General features: G+C 44.1%; 1 protein-coding gene across 4 annotated transcripts in view; it reads left to right on the top strand.

Annotated features, from left to right (window-relative positions):
• AFG1L (AFG1 like ATPase) overlaps positions 1–20,830 on the top strand; it is a 193,514-nt gene that overhangs the window by 40,352 nt on the left and 132,332 nt on the right. The window lies entirely within an intron of this gene.

Below are 20,830 nucleotides of genomic sequence, written 5' to 3'. Positions count from 1 at the left end.
ACTTTGTTTTAATTCCTGTGAAACACCTAAAGGGTTAACAAACTTCCAAAATGCTGTTTTGAATACTGTGAGGGGTGCAGTTTTTGAAATGGCATCATTTATGGGGGTGTCTCACATACAAGTCCCTCAAAGTCACATCAGAACTGAACTGGTCCCTAAAAAAATCAGTGTTTGAAATTTTCTTGAAAATTTGCTATTCATATTGTAAGCCTCCTAGTGTCCAAAAAAATTAAATTTGAGTGGTATGATTATTTGTCTCACAAGCAGAAAATTTAACATTTTGCAAATTGCTAAATTTTCCATTTTTTTACGACATTTTGGTATTTTTCACAAAAAAACACAGACTGTATCGACCCAAATTTACCACTAATTTGAAGTACAATGTGTCACGAGAAAACAATCTCAAAATCACTGGGATAAGTAAAAGCAAAAAAAAGTTATCCCCACTTAAGTGATACATGTCAGATTTGAAAAAAAGGGCTCTGTCAGGAAGGCAAAAACATGCTGTGTCAGGAAGGGGTTAATACATTGAGAAATCATTGCTCACATTACTATAATTGCAAATGCACAACCATAATTTCAGTTAGGTAGGGGGTGGAGATGCATTTGGGAGTCCAGCAGGTCTCTAAACAATCAGCAAATATGCATCCTACTTTGTAAGTCAGAAAACACATGACATTCTGGTTTCCAAGTACATCCTAGCAGGTGAGCCCCACTACCCACGGCCCCACCTCCTCCTCCAGGGATCTGGTTCCATACTGTGCAGTTTGATTATACAATATATGAATGTTAAATTATACTGCTCAAAACTATGGTGTATGCTCTACATCGCATTTCTGTCACATTATCATGCATGTACTAGCATTGTTTATATATATGTTTATATATATATATATATATATATGTCTATATATATATATATATATATATATATATATATATATAAGAAGCAGCGGTGCGGCACTCTCGGCGTAATAAAGAGGCAGGAGACAGTTCCTTTACATCAACGTTTCAATTTCATTTACGAAATTTTCATCAGGATCCTGATGAAAATTTCGTAAATGAAATTGAAACGTTGATGTAAAGGAACTGTCTCCTGCCTCTTTATTACGCCGAGAGTGCCGCACCGCTGCTTCTTGTATTACCTCCTTGTGAAGGCACCGGCTACAGTAATTCCTTTGTTGGGAGTGCCAGGCCCCCGGTATATATATATATATATATATATATATATTCACTCTGTAATGATTAGCCAAACCCCTGTGAGAGCTGGCCACACCCCTTCTAGTTTTTGGCCACATTCCTAATCATGGGTCCCTTCCACTCTTTATTTCCCATGAAGCTGGGATCCAAAAGCAAGGCAAAATGTAATCCTCCTGATGTTGGACTATACGCAAACACCTAAAAACTTGCATCAGGCCCACAGAACATTGGAGGGAGAGTGTGTGGGACAGGCTGCAGTTTGATTAAGGGCTACTCTGACTTTTAAGAGCTACTGTGTTTGAGGGCAGTGGGATTCTATGTCACCCTCAAACTTGGTGTACAGTAAAGGACTGTGGGCTGCGGTGTGATTAAGGGCTACTGTGAAAGTTAATAATCAAGAGCTACTATGTCTATGAATAAGGGCAGTGGGATCCTATGTCACCCTCAGGCTCCATGTCAACAGTGAAGGGCAATGGGCTGCAGTGTTATTAAGGGCTAATGTGATTTAATAATAAGACCTACTGAGACTGTTATACATAGAAGTGGATTCTGTGTCACTCTCATTCTCACTGTCATTAGTGAAAGACTAAGCTTTAGCTCTGTTAGGAAACTTATCATTATAAATGATGTCGCTTAAACAATGTTCTTAAAATATGAAAATAGCATTCAGAAGGTGCCATCATTACTGATATTGCTGTGCGTCGATGTGGATCAGTCAATAGAAGAGCAAGAGCAGCAACCCAGTACTAGTGCTGCCGCAGTAATCATCATAGTACTTCAACATCTACTAAAGCTGGAACAGGGGACAGAAAGGCCACTTAAAATCTAAAATATTTCACAGTGTTGATGAAAAGAGACAGAGGTGTCACCCTTAAACAATACAAATTAGTGCCTTCAAATAAATTGTGTGTTCACAAATCCCTGAGGAGAGTCTACAGTCTAGTGTCCATGTACATTGTACAAGTCTGACATTTCTAACATTGTATTCATAGAGAAGCCTCCTGCCACAATTTCTGCACCTTCTGCAAATTTGGGGATAAGCAGTAGAAATAAAGGTGATGACATAATAGAAATTGGGGATGCTAGTGTGATATGTGTGTAGTATCTGATGCTAATGAGGATGTCATTATGATAAGGATGATTAGTCAACAAGTGGCAGCAGATCTTCCTCATGGTAAAAAGTAGGCCATTGTGAAACCTAGGTAATAGACCAAAAAGATATCTCTTGGGTGTGGAATTATTTTTCCCATATCTTGGAAACATCTGTCTAGTTATTTGTTCCATTTGTGAGGGCAAAGTTAGTAGGAGTAGGGACGTTTACCATCTAGGCATATCCTCCCTGTTACATCATTTACAGTGAGTTTATTCAATTATTAACTAAAATATTATTATTTGTAAAATAGAATCAAGCAGTGTAGTATCAGTGGCCATCAGCTTGGACCAGCACATGCAATCTATACCGCCAACACCCTCGTCGTCATCCTCCTCATTAATGATTGGAGTTATCCCCCCCCCCCCCCAAAAAAATGTCCCTGTTGTTGAAATGCTTGGTTTTCTAAACTGTGAATTTCTTTTTTAATATCCAACATAACGGTGGGCAGGAGGGCCCAAGGAAAATTTCATTTTGCACTACTTGTGGACTAAATGTAAGAATAATATTCATATTCAGACTCTCTGGTATACCTCATTAATGTATTACTTGTATTACAGGGCTGCGTTACCCAATTAGGAAAAGGTGGTGGTTGTGTGCGGGTGGTGGTGGTGGTGGTGGTGGTGGTGGGGGGTCTAGAGGTAGTAATATGGGCAGCTTTACATCCTCCTAATATTTGTTACTGTAATTTTTTTGTGGTTTTGATTCTTTTTATTCTAAATTAAGTTATTTATCCACTACAAAACATTAGACCATTAAGTAGGCATGGTGATGGAAAACATCTAAAACAAAATTTCTGTCATCTTGAGGGCTCATAAAAGATGGCACTGAAATTCACTAGACACTGTTTGGAAAGTACGAATCACTGTGGCAACCTTCAAATCTTTAATCAGATGTCAACGATCCAATATATCCGTAGACTACTGCAGCTTTGAGGTATACTGCAGCCACGTGAAACAGCTCAGCTCAGCGGCCCCAGTCAGGGCCCCCGGCAGTGGAGTGTAGCAGTGGGGGGTATTGCATGTCCAAGCCCTATGGGAGAAAGTGAAGCAGGCAGTTACCGTTGGCTGTCCCTCTAGAGCGTCTGCATTGGTGATCCTGTTGTGGCTGCGGCTGTCAACTTGACCCAGGCTTCAGTAACAAGTGCCGGTGCCAGAGTCTGGAAATACCAGCCTGGTGTGCCAGGGGATACCAGCGCTGCAGAAGAGACCCAGAGAGTTAACCAGAGATGAAAAATCCCTTTATAAATTAGTTGTAGTGTAGTGGCTTAACTATAGGAGCTGAGGCCAGACACGTCTCTTCTTGCTAGCCAAGACCCATCTCCATAGTATGTTCTCATAAGATTACACAGGTTCACTTAAAGTTTGTCAACCTTAACTCATGATTTATTAACAGCCATATTTGGATTTTGAGGGAAACTATGTTTGTTTTGCACATGATAGTGGCCTAGTAATAACAGCAGGGGCATGGAAGCTGAGACTTGATAGTCACACATGAGATTGATGCTGAATAGCCAGGGATCTGAGACTGACATGTTGGACATGATGGGCTGAGGATGCTGTATAGCCACCTGGATAGCGGCGCTGGGTGACTGTATGGATGCTGCACTGTGCATAGAATGCATTCAGTGCTGATGATATGCAGACTTGGAGTGTAGTGATAGCTTGACCAGACACAAGGTGATAAGAAAGTCTTTTTTGTAACTCGGATCAGGATGATTCACTCGATTCTGACAGATTGGGCCAAGAAAATTGGGTGAATTGGCCAAAATAACTTGTGTTTGAAATCCCATCAGATCCGATGCCAGTCTGTGCTTGCACGTCCGACCTCTGACTCGGACCCCCTGCCAGAGGCGGGGAACACCTAATGCGATACATCACGTGTCAAAGGACCACATGCAATGTATCGCTCAAGGGGGTTCAGCTGGCCATACACTTCTGTGAGACACTTTGCAGTAGTGTATGGCTACCTTTACAGGAAATATAACATTCGCTGCATGCTGTAGGTATGACAACCACAATTCTAAAGCAAAGAGTGCTTGAGCACAATGAAAACAGTCATTTTGTAATGGAAACACATCTGCGGCCGGATATTTAGTTCAGAAACACAATAGCCACTACAAAGAATGGAAAGTATTTGACTTGGAAAACATAAAAATTATGTATTTCAGGTGGAGAGCTAACTAAAGACCCCTTCAAGAAAGAAATTCAGTGGACATTTAAATGGATACACTCACTCTACATAGTTTTAAGGACTACATAAATTACATGTTTTTTCTGCCTTTTTGATTCAATTGTCCTCTAGCCTTATATGACCCAGAGGCTTACGCAAAATTGCTGCCACACCGTTTGTAGTATATCCAGGCTCTCGTTGTTTCAGTCAAAGCTAAACCTCTTAATTCTGTTCGCTGTTTCTGTACTGTATACGTTTATTGTATCTGTTAATTGCTTCAGTGCTTTTGGAAAAAGGGCACTATATGAATAAAATGATGATGATAACCAGTCTTATTTTATCATCTAAAGCTTTATTCATTTCACTTCATATTTTCTTCAATACTTTGTCTGACCTTCACTTATATATTTTTACATGCACTGAACTTATGTCATGATTTGGGGGGGGGGGTTACTAAGATGTGTATTCTACTTTACATGTGATGTTGCTATGGGAAACGAATCAGATCCTGTCTACTATATTCTAGAGCAGTGGTGGGCAACAGGCGGCCCGCAGGCTGGATGCGGCCAGCGAAAGGCTCATGACTGGCCCGCCACTCAAACCTGCAGCACAGTGACAAGCGGCCCGACGGCTTAGCCGCTTGTCATTGTGCCCTATCTGTGCTGCCACTGAGGACTCGGAGAGCAGGGATATTCCCCCCTCCCCTCCCTGTGACCTGCTTCGGGCTCCGCCCCGACTGGTGCGCACTCACTTTCTGTGCTGGGGATAGATGTTGCAGGGCGCTGGGCAAACATGAGGAGGAGACCGCACCAGCCTCGTGGGAAAGGTGAGTACTGCGCGCTGCAGTGCCACCCCCCTCCCTGCTGCTCCGGATTGTTGGACCGCTGGCCGGGAACTCAAAGCACTGCGGTGGCTGCAATGTTATCATGCAGGGTATGTATGTACATTGCTGGGGAGGGGGGGTGGACATACCCAGCATTATAATAACATTACAGCCACTGTTGTGAGTTCCCGGCCAGCTTTCAAAGATGACAGACCGAGCTCCTACACAGGGGCAGAGAGAGCGGGTGCACAGGCAGCTGAACACTGTCTGAATGTAGACGGAGCTGCAACGCATCGCACCACACAGCCCCGGACTGTTCAGGGACAACTGCCGCAATTTATAGGTCAGTGTGTTTCCGGGGTCCTGGCAGAGAGGCGATGTGGGGGCTGTAGCTATTCATTGGACTGCATTAATTTTATTAAAGGAAAGAAGTCTGTGTGTGGTGGGCTATTTATATATATGTGTGTTTGTGTGTGGTGTGCAGTATGTGTGATATACTATGTATGTATGTATGTATGTATTACTGGTGAGCTGTGTGTGGTGTTCTATGTGTATGTGTGCAATATGCCCCCGCACCCCCATGCAGGGTTTATTTAATATTTTTTGTTAAGAATGTTTTATTAAGGTTTTTATTATTTATTATTATTATTAGTAGTAGTATTTATAGAGAACCACTGCTATAGATGACACAATGAAACATATAGCCCAGGCAAAAGCTTCATAAATGTTTAAATTTGTAGATTAACCTTCACTCCATTGGGACTCAGAAAGGGTCAGGTAGGACCCCAATTTTCAGAAGTGAAGGGTCCCAGGGACCCACTTTTTTGGTGGGTTTTCGCCATCACTGCCCTCTGAACTCGGCCTCCTCCGCGGCAGTAGCGCAGAGAGGGTATATGGTGTGGTACACTACACTCAAGGACACCCCCCTTTTGAGAGACCACACCCTCTTTTCCTGAGTGCGGCCCTCGACCATTTACTGGAAGTGTTAAGCGGCCCCCCAAATGAAATTATTGCCAACACCTGTTCTAGAGGGTGCTAAATAAATAAGTAGATTCTGATTGGTTGCCCATAGCAACATCACATGTGAAGTAGAATACATATGTTAGTAAATTTCCTCCAGGGTGTTAAACACTGATACTCACCACAAAGTTCCTTCTCAAAGCACATGGTTTGGTCTGTTAGTGCCACTGCTCTCCACCAGCATCTCAGCCCACCATTCTTCCACATTAGACTCTGCTGGTGCCAATGCATGGGTGCTGCTATTTGGGGACCACACTTCTACCAATGAGATTAATTATGCTCTGCTGATCCTGCCAAACAGTTAGAACATCAGATACCACAATTTTCCTGGATTGTTTCCAGCAGCCAGTGCAATGTTGCTTATACAGACGCCCTCCTGACTCAGCAGAACTCTGTACATAGGTACATAGTAGGTAAGGCTGAATAAAGACTTGGGTCCATCGAGTTCAACCTAGATTTACCATATATACTCGAGTATAAGCCTACTTTTTCAGAACAGTTTTTATGCTGAAAAAGCCCCCCTGGGCTTATACTCGAGTGAGGGTCCCACTTGAGTCAATAAGTTTTCCCATTTTTTTTGTTGTAAAATTAGGTGCCTCAGCTTATATTCGGGTCGACTTATACTCGAGTATATACGGTAATTCGTTTATCCCTTGTTATATGTAGTGTATTCTGATATTTTTAAAGACCGGTTATTATTCTTATTTGTACCCCTGGATGTTTTTAACCAATAAATGTTTGTCCAACCTTAATTTAAATGTATTCAATGTGTCAGCTGACACCACCTCTCCTGGAAGAGAGTTCCATAGTTTAGCTGCCCTGGCCTTGAAAAAGTTTTTCCTTCTAAGAGAATGGTACCTTCCAGTGTGGTGTTTCTGCAATGCATTACCAGTCCCAGCCCAGAATGGGCAACCAATCAGATTCTGTCTACTATCTTCTAGAGAGGGTGCTAAATAAATAAGAAGATTCTGATTGGTTGCCTGTAGCAACATCACATGTGAAGTAGAATACACATCTTAGTAAATTTCCCCCATTATGCCTCTTCATTTCAGCATGTTCCCACCACTTTAGGCAAGACTGACACACTTCTATCAATAATATCATCCAGTAAAACTACAGTCTATAGAACAAGATATCTGTATATCTCTCTTTTGAAATCTCATCTGAAAAATGTAAATAATTCTGTTTTTACACCTTGGAAAACTGACATTCCTGACCTCCTTGACGATATGTCCTTATGTACCTAATATGACTCTACTTTGCGTATTTTGCAATCAGTTACACTTAAAGAAGTGCACATAAAGACTCTACATAGAGCTTTTATCTCAAAAGCGCAGAGGAAACCAGAGTGCAAAATACACCCAGGCACCTTTTCGCACATCTTTTGATTCTGCAAGAAAATAAAACACTTTTGGTATAAAATATTGGATTTTATTAGATATTACTTTTGATTTCGTTTCACTAGATCCATTAGCCCTTCTGCATGCGGACTTTTATAAATGGAAGCTTGATATGGCACAGAAATACCGAATCTTGGGGGGTTATTCTGGTTGATTTGCAAGGCTGCGAATTCGCAGCCTTGCAAATCCACCAAACCCCACCCGCCGAATGTCCGCACACCCGCTCGCCTTTCACAGCGCGTATTCGCCCGCACAGGCTGCAAATGGATGATTAGCATAAACATCCATTCATATGCCGCGGGTAGCCTCTCACATCTTTCGATGGTCACAGACCATCGAAAGTTGTGGAAGGTACACGCATATAGAAGTGACTTTGGAACGTGTAAAACTAAGCAAATAGCTTAGTGGGCACCCAACTAACATATAAGTACCGTGACTTTCAAGTCACTTCCATATGCGTGCACGCTGGGTCGGTATGGGCGGGCAGCTGACATCCGGTGATGTCAGCTGCCAGCCCCCCGCACCCGCGTCACCGCCTCATTACAATGAGAACGCCCAGCGTTCTCATAGGAATGCCTATAGATTGCTGGGCGTTCCCATACGGTAATGGGGAAGCCTGGCGGCCCCTGTCTAGGGTGCGTGCACCCGGCGAACCGAAAGTTTGCACACCCTACATCTGCACATGCACAGAAACACGCCTGCGCTTGTGCAGACGCGCAACTTCGCATGAAGGACCGAATGAATAAGACTAATCCCCTTGGTGACAGTTGCCAAGAAATAGATTTTACTCCACTGGATATACGCTTCTTCTCCAAGTATGGATGAAGAACATAGAATGTTATTACAAAACGTGTATTTTGACAGATATTCTGCAATACCTGAAATAGACAAAGGTGTAATACATTTTTACAAAAAATGGGGCCTGTATGTGGAAACATTATCAAATGCCATACAATTAGAAATGATCAAGATTTTTGATCACACAGAATGATAACTATTATGTGAAATCTCTAACGTCCTTCCACTTCCCAACACTGACTTGTAATGGTACACTCTTGCAGATCCCGTTTCCCTATAGTGTTTCGCTTTCTTGCTACCTAGTGACTCTTTTCAATATTGGTAGCGCATGTAGCAGTTGACTTTATGCCCTCCCCAGTCCCCTCCCTAGCCTCTCTCTTTTTTTTACTGTTGTGCCAATATAATCATTTTAGCTCTACCATTATGCAGCTGTGTAGGGTGCCGGTATCTGTGGATTGCCACAGAGTCTGCCTATTACACAATTAATGTTGTCTATGAGGGAGACATCCCTGTCGTACCTAGCACTACCTTCAGTACTTTTACTTGAAGGATGGGAAAGTGGGTATTGGTGGCAATGTAGGGTTGGTATGGAAGTAGGTTAAAGTTTTGACAAGGGTGCCAAGAAGCCTAACACCAGCCCTGACTATAGTGATATGTACCCGGATGATTTGCCGGATGATGGTGTATCTGCGAAACACATCAGAATGATATAATGAAGGATGGAAAGTTCACTTTTTTCAGCCTCAGTACACTGCACTTCACTTCATGCAATATTGTCCATTTTGTCCATTGGCAACTGGAAGATATTGCAGAGTGATCCGGCCGGGATGTAATTACAATTTGGTTAAAAACAACCTATTGGGCCATGATCGCTCTAGTCTGTTACCAACTTTACAAAGGGAAAAACAACAGAGTGCTTTTTTTGCGGTGCACCACAAGGAGAATTAATAATAAAAAGTAACTTTTATTGATATGTTTTAAAAGACGTTGCGAATATAAAAATAAACATATAACACAAGACAGATGTGAATAAAAAGGAATCAGACTTCCTAACGTGGCGGGGTTTTTTTTTGGAGGGATGGAGGTTATCTAATTCTTTATGTCAGTATAACCTAGTCATTTATTCACCAGTGAAAAATGGAGACAGTGGATATTTCTATATTGGTCCACTGAATTGGGAACCGTGTCCCTATTTCCTCCGTTTGGTGGTGAATATGTCCCTAATTGGATGCGGTCGGCGTCCCGTCCGTGTATACCAATTCTTTAGGGATACTGAATGGCAGCATATATTGTATGCCACGCTGGTACTTCTGCCAGTGGAACCCTGTATTTGTAATTCTCAACAAGTATCTTGTCGGTGTATACGGAATCAATGACGTATCAGGCGCCACACTTATTGGTACATATTGGTCGACACAATCGGTACCATGGTTTTTAGACGTGTGTGTCAGACAAAGTGAAATGTAATAAACAGTGTCACTGTGGTCACAGTGAGATACGTAATGGCCTATGCTCAAATGGCATCAAGCCCAGATAGGTTTCCGCTGTATAAACGGGTCTGTATACCAGTGCGGTTTTGATGTGCTGGTACGCACTGTCGAGATTTCAATTAGAGGTGGTGTTATCGCCAACAGGGGCCTGTAGCCAATATTATGACATATACCCTGATGGTGTATACTCTCACACACAGGTCGACATTTACAAAGTGTGCTTCATTTCGGTGCTGTTTATGAGCATTATCACAGTATTACCACCAATGGTTTGCTTTATCAAGATTCAATTGAGGCATATATCAGGAAGTGGTAATCAGTAGTGGTAATCGCAGTTGACAGTCAAATGCACTAAATATATATGCTTTATTATTCTGTGTCCACACTTTATGCGTCGATATGGACACTAGTTTTGGCTAACCCCAAAGCAATATTATCAAAAAACACAGTGTTACTGTCCACAGAGCCCTGCCGTCAGTGGTGACAGGATATTTAATTTCACCGTATATAAGGGTATGTCAGGCTGTGCAGTATGAGCACGCTGATGCACACTGTTGAAAGTAACTGTTGCCAAATGTACACTGTGTCAGTCGGGTGTCCTGACTCCTGTGTGTTACGCTAAATAGGCACCACACAGTGTCACAATCTGCAGAGCCCTGCAGCGATTGATCACAAAGGTAATAAGTTCGATTACGTTAGTGTATAGGTATCGACTGTACCGCTTAAGTGTGCTAATGCACCTTGCCCGGGTTTAGCGTTACGATAGACACTGTACCACTGGGGTATTAAATCATGTATTTCACGCTATAAAAATCTCCAGACAAAGTAACTATCTGCAGACCTTGCAACAGTAGTTATGAAATGTTCACAATTGCACTAAGTGCATTCGTCTGTTAAGCCGTGTGGCTTCAGCGTTCTGTGCGCCCAATTCTAACAGGTACTGTGGCTAGCAAGTACCGCTAGGTTTCAAAGTCACTGACACAATTATAACATTTACAACATTATAGTTATCCCTCTTTCCCCCCGCTCACGGGAAACGCCTGACGCGCGTTTCGCAAATGAGCTTTTTCAAAGGCCAACCGGGTGGGCGCCCGGAAGTCGCTTTTAAACCATGACTTCATCAATATTCATAGGTTCAGGGGTGTGTCCCTGCTTCCTATTGGTGGGGGTGTGTCTTCATTGCCCCGTTGATTCACAACTGATATCGTTCATGTGTACTCTGCGTACACTAATCTGTAGTCTCAGGTATGTACTCTATTATACAGGTGTGCGCATTCACATTTGTGATACCTCTGGTGTGTGCTTATCGCACTGGTATATACGTTCTGAGGTTACGTATGGGTATTTGATATATGTGGGCTATTTATTTCTGACATCGGGGAATGGCTCTTTTTGCATAACTGAGCTCCGTTCCCATATGTCTTGTTCTTTGCTAAGTTGTTATAGAAATGCTCAAGGTACCCATGTTGTTCTATCAATATCAAAGGTTATAAGATATCTATTAATAGCTGTTCTTCACATTCCCCAGAGGGGCATGTAAGGGATGATGTGCAGGGGAGCACTCCACTTGTGCATAAATAATATGTGATCCAGAATTGAGTGAGATGCAATATGTCAAATGGGATTTGACAGTTCCAGTGATACATGGTGAGTTGAGGTGTAAAAAATATTAAATAATAAATAAAATATGAAGGTGAGAAAATCGTGACAAACCAAATCTAACTGTGCTCATGGTATTGCTTTCATATTGAAACTTTTGTTGCTGGAGGTGAATTCTATGTGTTCATAGGGAATGTGTTTAGAAGGTGTTTGAGTGAATTATTCTCTCGTGATTGTACATAATTGTGCATGCAGTTGATCCCTCCATTCGATGCCATCATGGGCATCGTGTGTAGATTAGAAACGTGTTGACGTGTCTGTGTGTAAAGGTACTCGGGTGCCAGGTCTCTAAAGAGGTTTAAAAAAAAAAAAAAAAAAAAAAAAAACAGTGGATTGGTGCTGTTCCCTTGTTTGTTCATATGGGACATAGAAGTAATATCACATCATATGTGTCCGATGTTGTTCATTAGGGGTATCGTTCCCCTCAGGAGTAATGTTTGATTTTTAATTTTTAATGAATATTGAAATATTAGCAGATTTTTTACAGGAAAATGGTATAGTTATTCTCCTCATTGAGACCTTGGGGTGACATAGTTCCCATCAGGAAGATGAGTCTCGTCTCCTGCTTCAAGAGTTCTCTGTCCCAGTCTCCTCTTCTGATGCCCATCTCTATTTTTGACATACCAAAAGCTTTTAAGCCTTTTGTGTTTCCCTGATGGAATTTTAGAAAGTGTCGGGCAACTGGTGTGAGAGTTTTGAAATTTTCTTTGTCTCTTCTTGCATTTTTTATGCTCAGGAGGTGTTCGGAAAGTCTCTTTTTCAGGGGTCTCTTGGTCTTCCCTATGTAATGTTTTCCACACGGGCACTCTAGGTTGTAGATGTATTGTCCAATCTTCCAATTTTTATTGAATTTGTCAGTGTATGTGTTTTGTTGGACCATGAAGGGGCATAGCCTGCATGTACCACATTTGTAGGAGCCTTTTCGTGTGATCTTTGGTTTGGTGTTCTTCTCGAGATGACTGTGGACAAGGATATCTCTCAGGTTATGACTCCTTCTCCAACTTATATCCACTGTATTACCCAAGATTCCACATAGGTCCCGGTCCGTTTTTAGGATGTCCAGATGTTTGTTGAGCACACTTTGGATCTCTCTCCACTCATGACAGAAGGTTCCCACAAACCTTATTTTCTCCTGTGTTTCTGTTTTCTTAGGTTTGGGGACCAGGAGTGATTCCCTGTCCAATTTTGATGTTTCCTTCTTTGCTCTTTGTATGGCTCGATTGCTGTACCCTCTGTTTTTTAGTCTTTGACTCAATTTGTCACGAAATGGGTGTGTGGAATCAGTTGTGACTGGAGTGGTCAGATGGTGGATTGATGGAGTGGTGCGGATCTCAGGAAGAGAGGCGTGACCAGCCGGAGATGGGTTAACACAAACAGGTTTATTAAAGGAACTCATATAACAGATAATGTAACCAGGATCAATACTTCTTGATTGGACAAAAAATAACTAGATGCAAGTCTCTGATAAATAACAAGTAACAAAAGATAGCAGTCCTTTGCAAAAATAAACAAGATGGCAGTCCGTTCAAAATAAACAAGATATGTGCCGGTAGTTCTGGGAGGATAAGGCAATGTTCAGGATTTGAGTTTAGAGAAAAGGATACCTGAAGATTGGACAATTGGCTGACTGAAGATTGGACGATTGGCTGACTGAAGATTGGACGATTGGATGACTGAAGATTGGACGATTGGATGACTGAAGATTGGACGATTGGATGACTGAAGATTGGACAATTGGATGACTGAAGATTGGATGGCTGGATGACTGAAGATTGGATGGCTGGATGACTGAAGATTGGATGACTGGGATCAGTATACAGCTGAATGACAGGATTACTGGAAGCTTACAGCAGAGACGTAGCACACAATAGCTGGATGCAGCTTGTAGCAGGCAGGTCAGGAAACTGGTATCAGGACAGGGTAGCGACTTGGCGTTGACACAGGAACAGGTGACGGAGATAACAGAACTGAAATGGCTGACTTGGCATATAACAAATAACTGAAGAAAACCGAGTATAAACACAGGAATTAGATGAGCAGGAACTGGGGCAGGAATTGGACCATTTGTGGACCAGACCGTGAGCGCTGGACCAGCCGGATAAGCAGAGCCTCTGGGAGCTGAACACTGAAGACTCACGCAGGGATTCCAGGAAGCAGGCTTGAACTGCACAGAACATCCGGCACATGCAGCAGGAAGACAAGTTGCTGAAGTCAGTTCTGCCTCTGTGAGCAAGATATTTATCCCCCCTGCCTTGTATTGATTGGAGGAAATGACAGAGGGCAATCTGCAATCTGAGGCAGGAATCCAGAATACTTCAGTCTGAACTAAACAGGTGAGCCACATGGAACAGGAGAGCAAAGGGTTACAGGTGATTCCAGCTTCTGCCAGGATTTCTATCAGGTGCAAGCAATCAATGAACCAGCAATGCACAGACTGTCTGGCAGCATGAAAGGAGACAAGACTGAGTCAGACTGAGACACAGAGCAGAATCACCATACAGGTAAGCGTGACTAAGCAGATCTGTGACATTACCCCCTCCTTCAGGGTGGACTCCGGACACCTATGCCAGAACCTTCTTTGGAAGGGAGCTCAAGGTTAACGACGATGCTTCTTCTTTTTCTTAGATGAATGCTTTGATTTTTTTGAGGATGGTGAAGCTTTAGGTTCTGTAAAACAGGCACCAGAGAGCACAGGACCTCCCAGGAAGGGAGTGGCATCATAATCAGAATCATACTCTGAATTTGAGTCTTGGTCTAAGGTCAGGATTGAAGACCTCTCAGTTGAATTGAAACTCCCTGAAGGACCACTGAGGTAGCATGAAGCGGAAGATCCAATACATATGGTGGGTATTGACGGGGCAGATTGCTTTTCAGAAGATGATCCTGGAGAATTGGACAGTCCAGAGGAACCAACACAATGGGTGGACATGGATGTGTACCCAATTCTAACGTCCATAGATTTGGGCATCAATAGACAATTTTTTGAAACCTTGGAGGTTCTAAGGCATTGTTGAGATGGCGCACAATCTTGGATGGATGGCAAAGAATGGTTGGTTTTGGCCACCGGATGACTTTTAACTGTAGTGGTGGAGGAATTCTTACAGGGAGTCTTTGAACCGAACCTTTCCACTACGGCCTTGGAGAAGGATGTCAGATCTCGAAGTCTGGAGTCGTTAGATTCATAAAGTGGACAAGCCCACTCCAAAGCTTCTCCTTTAAATGACAAAAACAGGTAACTGACGATGTTGGCTAGCGTGAGACCAGATGAAGGTTCGGTTTCCAATATAGACAAATATTGGTTCACCAGGGCTTCATAATGGACAAGATCCCCATCAAAATAGATGGGCGAATATTCTCTGCTTGAATCTTGAAATGGTTTTGATGGAATTGGGGCTTTGGAAGGCTTCAGCTGATCAAGAATCTTGGACTTTTTAGGAAAAACTGGAACCACGGAAGCCTCAGACACGGCGGGCACATTGAGTGTTTTGTGCATGGCAGACCCCTCGGATGCCTTGGGCAAGGCAGTCTGCACTGGAATAACTGGAACAACCTCAGGCCCAGAGGCCAGGGCGGGTGTGTCCTCAGGCCCGGAGGCCAGGGCAGGTGTGTCCTCAGGCCCGGAGGCCAGGGCAGAAGTGTCCTCAGGCCCGGAGGCCAGGGCAGAAGTGTCCTCAGGCCCGGAGGCCAGGGCAGAAGTGTCCTCAGGCCCGGAGGCCAGGGCAGAAGTGTCCTCAGGCCCGGAGGTCAGGGCAGAAGTGTCCTCAGGCCCGGACGCCAGGGCAGAAGTGTCCTCAGGCCCGGAGGCCAGGGCAGAAGTGTCCTCAGGCCCGGAGGCCAGGGCAGAAGTGTCCTCAGGCCCGGAGGCAAGGGCAGAAGTGTCCTCAGGCCCGGAGGCCAGGGCAGAAGTGTCCGACTCTCCTCCAGGGTCTCTGGTATACAGGACCCCCTCCTGGGACTGGACACTTGGAATTTCCCCCTCTTGGAGCTCGACACCTGGAATATCCCCCTTCTGGGACTGGACACCTGGATTCACCCCTACTTGGGACTGGACACTTGAAATCCCATTTTGGGGCTGGACACAGAAAGCCCTCTTCTGGGACTGGAGACAATGAACCCCCTCTTGGGGCAGGAGACAATGAACCCCCTCTTGGGGCAGGAGACTTTGAACCCCCTCTTGGGGCAGGAGACTTTGAACCCCCTCTTGGGGCAGGAGACTTTGAACCCCCTCTTGGGGCAGGAGACTTTGAACCCCCTCTTGGGGCAGGAGACTTTGAACCCCCTCTTGGGGCAGGAGACTTTGAACCCCCTCTTGGGGCAGGAGACTGAGAGCCCCCTCTTGGGGCTGGAGACTGAGAGCCCCCTCCTGGGGCTGGAGACAGAGAGCCCCCTCCTGGGGCTGGAGACAGAGAGCCCCCTCCTGGGGCTGGAGACAGAGAGCCCCCTCCTGGGGCTGGAGACAGAGAGCCCCCTCCTGGGGCTGGAGACAGAGAGCCCCCTCCTGGGGCTGGAGACAGGATACTCGTTCTGAATCTTTAGCACAAGATACCTCTGCTGTGGCTGCGGTATTGGACAACCCTCCTGAGGTTGATGAGACGGACACATGCTTTTGGGCAGAAAATCCTGAGACACCACCTCCAGTAATGGATACAGGAACCTTCCCAGGAGCTCTGTGGACAGCAGTAAAACCGTGTTTGGCCAAGATGATCTTTGTTCTAGGGCCCCAAGTATTAACTCGGGTTTCTTTCTGAGCTGTAACGGGAGGAATCTCCCCATTTCTGGGCTGACGGAGAGAACAATCTTCTATGAAATGGTCTGAACCACCACAATAGAAGCACAAGTCTAGCTGCCTGCGCCGCTGACGTTCCTCCTCAGACAGCTGGGCTCGTGGACTGCTTTGTGGTATGTCCTTACAAGGCTTATGAGAGGACTTCTCAGGAGTACTTGGAAGTGTAGTGGAAGTTCCTTTGAGCACAGTTCCACTGGAAAGGGGTACCAAAGAACTGTCCAATATGGCGGAGACTACAGAAAAATTTTTAGATGGTAATTCCTGTAGTTGATTCAGTAACTGGTGTAAAACCTTAAATGTCTCTGATTCTGGCTCTTTAAAGGTCCAAGCAGAACCAGATTCCAGATGGCAAAGTAACGGACTTATGACAGACCCACTGTCCGCAGAAGCCTCATCGTCCTCCTTTGGAGTAGCCAGGTAGTCAGGGGGTAGAGGTGAAGAGGCCAAATGACATGCGGCTGCAGATGTGACACGTGAGGATTCATTAGCCGGCAAGGATTGCTGCAGCTTGCAAGAACAACCAGATAAGTCTTGCCAGAACTTTGTGAGTAAGAACTGAAGATCAATCTGTCTCTCCATGCTGGTACTGTGATCTAGACAACCCACACTTCTCACACTCGGATCACTGACCAAGTCCATGTGACTTCAGCAAACTGTCACGAAATGGGTGTGTGGAATCAGTTGTGACTGGAGTGGTCAGATGGTGGATTGATGGAGTGGTGCGGATCTCAGGAAGAGAGGCGTGACCAGCCGGAGATGGGTTAACACAAACAGGTTTATTAAAGGAACTCATATAACAGATAATGTAACCAGGATCAATACTTCTTGATTGGACAAAAAATAACTAGATGCAAGTCTCTGATAAATAACAAGTAACAAAAGATAGCAGTCCTTTGCAAAAATAAACAAGATGGCAGTCCGTTCAAAATAAACAAGATATGTGCCGGTAGTTCTGGGAGGATAAGGCAATGTTCAGGATTTGAGTTTAGAGAAAAGGATACCTGAAGATTGGACAATTGGCTGACTGAAGATTGGACGATTGGCTGACTGAAGATTGGACGATTGGATGACTGAAGATTGGACGATTGGATGACTGAAGATTGGACGATTGGATGACTGAAGATTGGACAATTGGATGACTGAAGATTGGATGGCTGGATGACTGAAGATTGGATGGCTGGATGACTGAAGATTGGATGACTGGGATCAGTATACAGCTGAATGACAGGATTACTGGAAGCTTACAGCAGAGACGTAGCACACAATAGCTGGATGCAGCTTGTAGCAGGCAGGTCAGGAAACTGGTATCAGGACAGGGTAGCGACTTGGCGTTGACACAGGAACAGGTGACGGAGATAACAGAACTGAAATGGCTGACTTGGCATATAACAAATAACTGAAGAAAACCGAGTATAAACACAGGAATTAGATGAGCAGGAACTGGGGCAGGAATTGGACCATTTGTGGACCAGACCGTGAGCGCTGGACCAGCCGGATAAGCAGAGCCTCTGGGAGCTGAACACTGAAGACTCACGCAGGGATTCCAGGAAGCAGGCTTGAACTGCACAGAACATCCGGCACATGCAGCAGGAAGACAAGTTGCTGAAGTCAGTTCTGCCTCTGTGAGCAAGATATTTATCCCCCCTGCCTTGTATTGATTGGAGGAAATGACAGAGGGCAATCTGCAATCTGAGGCAGGAATCCAGAATACTTCAGTCTGAACTAAACAGGTGAGCCACATGGAACAGGAGAGCAAAGGGTTACAGGTGATTCCAGCTTCTGCCAGGATTTCTATCAGGTGCAAGCAATCAATGAACCAGCAATGCACAGACTGTCTGGCAGCATGAAAGGAGACAAGACTGAGTCAGACTGAGACACAGAGCAGAATCACCATACAGGTAAGCTTGACTAAGCAGATCTGTGACACAATTCACCTGCTCGCAGGTCATAGGTAGTCTGATCTGAGCAATTTCTTTTGGTGCGTAGGAATTCTCCTTTTGGGAGACCTTTCTTGACAGGTGGGAAGTGTGCACTTTGTTGGTGCAGTAAGGAGTTAGTTGCCGTTTTTTTACGGAACAGATCTGTGGTAATAGAACCATCTGCCTCGATGTTAATCCGTAGATCCAGGTATTCTACTCCGCTTTGACTCATACTGTAGGTGAGTTTTAGGTTCAGATCGTTGGTGTTCAGTATATTCAGAAATTGTGTGAATAACTCCTTCTCCCCTTCCCAGATAATCAATAAATCATCTATGTAGCGGAGCCACATTAGGACGTGGTCTGTATAGGTTTCATTGATTTCGGTAAAGACTCGTTCCCGCTCCCACCACCCCAGGTACAGGTTTGCGTACGTTGGGGCACATGTACTCCCCATCGCAGTCCCCCGTACCTGGAGGTAGTAGCGGTCCTCACATACGAAATAGTTTTTCGTCAGTACGAATCGTAGCAGTTTGATGATAAATTCATTGAGGGGTACCTCTTTGTCCATACTTAGAAAGTATTTTGTCGCCTCAATGCCATGTTTGTGGATGATACTTGTATATAAATTCTCCACGTCACAAGTGATTAACCATGTGTTCTTGTTAAGGTTAATGCCTTGTAGTTTATTCAGTACGTCCATCGTGTCGCGTACATACGATGGTAGTGTTGTGACATGTTTTCTTAGTTGTGAATCCACAAATTGGCTGGCCCTTTCTGTGAGGCCCCCCATGCCGGAGACAATGGGTCTCCCTGGGGGGTTCTCCTCACATTTGTGGACCTTGGGCAGCAAGTATAAGGTAGGTATCTTTACATTTTTTACTTCTAAGAATTGGTATTGTGTCTTGGTGATTGTACCCTCTCTGACTGCTATATCCAGTATATTCTGGTATATTGTCATATAGTCACCGGTGGGGTTGAACGTGAGCCTTTTGTAGCATGTGCTGTCATCCAGTTGTCTCCTCAGTTCTTTGGTATATTTCTCTAGGGACCATAAGACTATGTTCCCCCCTTTGTCCGAGGGCTTGATGATGGTGTCATCCCAGTGTTTCATCTCATCAAGTGCTGTTTTTTCTTGGGGACTGAGATTGTCATTGTGGAGATGTTTTCGTTTTTTGGTCTCAATTTTGTCAAGGTCTACACTGACCATTTCCAAGAATACCTTGACTTGGGGACAGATGGAGATATCAGGGAGAAAAACAGACTTCTTTTTTAAGGGTTTTGTGGATTCGCTTCCATTGGCGTTCTCATTGTCCTCTGAGAGTTCTTCCAACATTTGGATCATTTCAAGATCTTGTGTGTCTGGGAATGGAGCTGGATGTGATGGTGTCACAGAGCCACTCCCTTGGTCCAGGTTTCCAGAAGTGGACTCAGTCTCTTGTGTACGTTTGGCATAAAACTTCTTAAGGAGTAGTTTCCTAATGAATAGGTTTAGGTCTTTTTCATATTCAAACCTATCAAAGGATTTTGTGGGGGAAAAGGAAAGGCCTCTGTTAAGGACCGAGGTCTGAGGTTCAGTGAGAATGTGGTCGGTTAGATTAATTATCCTTAGGGAGTCCTCTGGGGTTATCTCCTGTATCTCCTCGTCTCCTTGTGGTCTTCTCTCCATTCTCTTTGATTTCTCTTTCTTCTTCTTTCCCCTTCTGATCCTCCAAGATCTCTCCCCAGGGTATCTCTGATATCCCTGGGGCTGACCCCTAAAAAATCACGCCTATTCTTATTCTTTGTTGAGTGGCCGGCGTCTGATGATAGGTCACCGTCAGAGGAGTCTATCTCAGATGTCACATAACCTGTGTTGTCATTAGGTGTTCTCCTTCTGTAGTTGCCCGTCCATTTGTATACTCTGTTGGACTGGAAGTCGTTTTGGTCCCTCAAAAGTTTGCTCTTTTTTCTGCTGATCACTTCCTTTTCAATTTCCTCTAACTCTTGTTTTATCTTACGGTAGGTTTTTTGAAACTTGTCTAGACTTTCGAAGTTTTTCAGTCTTTCTCCCAAGGTCGCAATTTCTTGTGTTTGTTTGTTCAGTAATATTTCATCATGTTTAATGAGAATGCCTATGAGATTAAGTGAGCAAGTTGTTAGGGTTTTTTCCCATTCTACCTTTAGTGACTCGTTTGCCAACTCAAAGGATGGGAAGACTCTAGGTCTTAATCCTCTGGGGGTAATTTGTTGCTTGATGTAACTTTCGAATGTAGCTTTATTCCAAAAAGTTTTGGTTTGTTTAGCCAATATCGTTTTGAGTGTGTATAGGTCATTGACCCAATCCTCTTGTGAGGTGTTGATGTGTGTAATATCTCTTTCCAGCATTGTTTCCAAACTTTTTTTCAAGTTGGTTTGCCTGTCATTTAATTCTTGA

The sequence above is a fragment of the Crinia signifera genome, chromosome 3, assembly GCF_055691185.1.
Source record: "Crinia signifera chromosome 3, ASM5569118v1, whole genome shotgun sequence".
Taxonomy (NCBI): domain Eukaryota; kingdom Metazoa; phylum Chordata; class Amphibia; order Anura; family Myobatrachidae; genus Crinia; species Crinia signifera.
The sequence above is the reverse complement of the archived record's forward strand: the minus strand, read 5'-3'. Positions and strand labels throughout refer to the sequence as shown.